The sequence below is a fragment of the Sebastes fasciatus genome, chromosome 10, assembly GCF_043250625.1.
Source record: "Sebastes fasciatus isolate fSebFas1 chromosome 10, fSebFas1.pri, whole genome shotgun sequence".
NCBI classification, from domain to species: Eukaryota; Metazoa; Chordata; class Actinopteri; order Perciformes; family Sebastidae; genus Sebastes; species Sebastes fasciatus.
The window spans coordinates 29940053-29944468 of NC_133804.1; positions in this window are offsets into that span (position 1 = coordinate 29940053).

Sequence of the window (4416 nt, forward strand, 5' to 3'; positions counted from 1 at the left end):
CTCAGACGCCGATTTTAAGTATTTATTATGTTTGGCCCAGCAAAGCGCTGGCAGAGCATCCTCATGTGGTGTTTGCATTGTAGGATTTCCATTAAGTTCTTGTTGAACTGCAAACAGCAGAAGGCCTGTAGGGATGCCTTAGTAGAGTACATGAGCACTGTGTGTGTGCCTGAGCCCAAAGGGACGTTCACGCCTACAAAACCAGGAACCATGAAGTAAACACAGGAGATAGGAGTGTGTGGGCGATATGAATAAAATCCTCTATCTCAGTGTATGTAATTCTATATTATCATAATACGATGGAATATCGAGGAAAATCCAGGTGGCAACCTCCGGGTCAGAGAAGTGAAGTCGATGCAGAAGTGCCTTAAACTTAAACTTGCATTACTTGACTCCTCTGGTTGCAAAAAGAAGTCTGATTGTATAGAAGTCTATGAGAACTGATCCTACTTCTCATTTGATTTATTACCTCAGTAAACATTGTAAACATGAGTTTATGGTCTCAATCGCTAGTTTCAAGTCTTCTTCAATACAGCATGATGTCCATTTAGCAACTCCTACCAGGAATAACCCGTTCAGTGTGTTTTCAGTTCATGTAAGTTACTTGTAACACTTTGGGTGCCTAAAAATATCGTATTCAGTGTTCGGTTGTACTTAGCTCCACCCTCTAGTGTCACAAAAAAACAAGATGGCAACGTCCAAAATGCCAAACTCAAGGCTTCAAAACGGCGGTTCACAAACCAATGGGTGACGTCACGGTGACTACGTCCACTTTGTATATACAGTTTATGGGAAAAACAGTTGGGAATGTCTATTTTTGACACATTAAATACCTGACAAATCAAAGTTCCTTATTCCTTATTGATGCATAAATCATATAAACTCTAATGTTGTTATAAATCAGTCGTGGTAATTGTGAGTATTGTCCCCAATGGCCAAACACAGCTAGAGATAACAAAGGAAGAGCAAAGTTATAATGATGTTTCTGTCATCTCACAGAATACATTACCCTGGAGTTAATGTGGTAAATACTTTCTGGTCTCGCATTGTGCTTTAGTAATTTGTGCTTCAGGGTTGCTGAGTTCCTTGAGATTAAATTGAACTACAGTTACAGTGAATTTGGTTACTTCCCTTGTATTTAAACTTGTTATACGTCATTGGATCCTATGTCATTTTCACAATCATTTGCTAGTTATTAAACCAAAGGTGAGTATCATTACAGACTGAAAGAAAAGTGAAGAGAAAGGTTATCATTTTTTGAGTCTAGAGTCTAAATGATTATTTACATGAAGCCACAATAGAAACAGAAGACCTGGCGATGACTTGGCGTCCAATGAAGAAAGCTCTTCCTGGAGTTCGATCTTCACCTCAGGATCGATGGAAGAGACATGGAGCAGAATGTGGGATGAGCTCACCGGTCCTGGACGCTGAATCACAATGAGGGTCTGGATCTGATCTGCGCTGGAGGTGGAGGGGAGGTGAGGGAGTATCAAGGAGGAAGCACTGAAATGACAGCTGGAAGCAGCCCAGAGATGAACACTTTTAAATGTTGACAGCGACGAGGTGATTGGTAGACGGAGGGCGTAGCGGTATCAGATTGGTCGAAGTGAACAGCTGATTGAGTTGACAGCATGGGGTTCATTCATATGCATAAATATGTAGAACGCAGAGCATGAGAAGTCGCCCTGATTTCACACATCTTAACTGCATTTTAAGCATGTTATTGTTGTGTTTTGCTCAAAGTTGGAAGATGTATTCAGCACAGTTTCAAATAATAGTGACAAGTAGAAATACAAAAGTATTAGCATCAAAATATACTTAAAAGTGCCATTGATAACATTCAGCCTAGATGTCACATTCTTCCTCCCTCGGTCCAAATAACAGATTTATAAGGTGATAAAGTTGGTGCTTTCAAGTGAGGTCAAGTTTACAGTTTTTACGAGCCGTTTGAAGGGACATGATCCCACTAGAGGCTATTCACAGCTTAGTAAGTTATGAGGATGTTTTCTGAATGGTTGTAACATACTGTAACTTTATACTGATGTTTAGAAGTTACCTTTTTCATTTTTGTTTAGTTTTTTTTACCGAATGGCATTCATCTAGCTCTCACTTTTGGTTCAGAGTGAAATATCTCAACAACTATTGGATGGTTTGCCTTGAAATGTGGTAACATTACTGACATTAAATAGCTTAGTTGCCCACAAGATGAATTATCATAACTCCCTGACTTCTAATTTAGCACTCATAATACTTTGGTTTATGACCAAATACCTGAAAAACTAATGGCATTTTCCCCCACATAGCCTCAGGTGTATATTATTAGGCTAGTTGTAGCCAATTAGTAAATGTTGGCATGTTAAAGCTACACTGTGATGGGGAACGTTTAAAGATGATGCTGCTAAAAATCAGCATAATTATTATTTTTATCAATTACACCTGTATCTACCCTGCAATGACATGTCAAAATAGCTGCTGTGAAATGAGCCTATTGTCATTAGGAGCATGTTAGCAGACTGCATTGAGCTCAAACTACAGCCTTATATATGGTGTCTATCCTTCCTGTCATTGTTCCTAACAGGACAGGAAAATGCAGGAAACCCAAAATGAATATTGATTACATATCTTGTAATCAACTTCCACATGTTGAAGGTAGGCTGCAACCATCTCAGGATTAATTTTAGGGCTGTGTTTTTCTTTCTGGTATGTTTTTTTTTTTTCTGACATCTAAAGTGGGAAAAAATAAATGATTAATGCAACTTTACAAAACAATGTAAATTAATATTCGTGTTTAAATCGTCTGTGGCTTTGTGGCCATTTCCATAACACTTTGCATATAAATCCCCTCCTTACTACCATCATTTAACAGTGATTACTGCCCATGCTAATCATCATTTATAATAATTACTAATAATCATTAATTCATGAGCGATATACATAATTCCAAGAAAATATGAGCAGGCTCTGTAACTGCGGTTACCCGGGATGAACCACAGAGTTAAGTCTTCAGTCAATGTCTTTTTGATTCGTTGCTGTGCAGCTTGATCAAGATCCCAAAAATAGCTTCTGGCAAAATCAACAGTGACAGCACCTGAGCTTTCAGTCAATGCCTGACTGACCGTTTATTAAACCTGATTGATTGTCAACCTGTGAGCTCTGTTCCCCCAAGTTACTGACAGGGATTTAGAGACAGCAGCATCTCAAACTGGAAGTATAAAACCACCAACAAATGTGTACTTTGCTCATATTCTTTTATGAAGCAGGCAGCTGAATTGTAGGAGGTGGTGTTTTTTTTTTCAGATTAGGTGTGACAACATGAAAACTTCAATACGTTTATAATTACTCATTCAAAGGAGCGCTAAAGCATTTCATTGATTAGTCAATTTAGAGAAAATGAATCACAGTTTAAAACTGCATCCAGCTTCTCAAATGAGAATAATTGATGAATGTCTTTGGGTTTTGGACTGTCAGTCTGTCATTTTATAGACAAAACAATCCATTGATTAATTAAAAACATAATTGTTAGTTGCAGCTCTAATTATAAGCCAACGTCACTGCACTTTATTGTAGCCTTCGGTTTACTTTTTTTACTTGGCAACAAAGATCATTCTCCAGTGAAGTGACAACATTTACAATTTATTCTCAATAGCGTCTGAGTTGTTTATGATGCTGTAAACTTGTGACTCAACTATATTTAACATATGCAGAAAAGAGATAAAGAAAGACAGAAAGATAGATCTTGAAATGAAATTAAACTACACACAGTAGCACCGAACACCATACATTTATTTGGGGGAAAAGAACCCAGAAATGGGCATGAACAAACTCAGTCAGTCCTCCCATCACATTGATTACAACTGTGGAGTTACACACATTCAGACAGATGACCTCCTGCATGATTAATGCATGTGTCTCCATGCGAGAAGTCTGCTTTTTTGTGATTTACCCAAAAGCCTGCAACATGTGCACCACTCTCTTCAGTTGCATCATGCAAACAACAAGAAACCTGCATTCTAATAAATGCCAAGTAATTACAATGTGCAATGCTACTGACTGATTTATGAATATTAATGGCATTTGACAACTCTCCACAAAGAAACAAGCAAGCTGTGCTCTGCATTTATCTGCTGGAACATTTAAGGTGTCATCAAGGGAGAAGGAATAGTGTGAAGTACTGTTAACAAACAGCTACTGGCAATGTACCTTGCATATATTTTGCTGTTTGGCTATGTATTTTTCTCACTCCTGTGGATAACTAGTCAAATGCATTCAGTGTCATGTGGAGATATTTCCAGTGAAATGTTCCCAGTCAGCTATAACATCAGTGGTAAATGTAGAGGGGTTGTTTTTGTCTCTCAGAATCAGAGCAGGATCCTCTTTCTCGGCTCACCATTTTACACCAATATTCAACAATCTGTC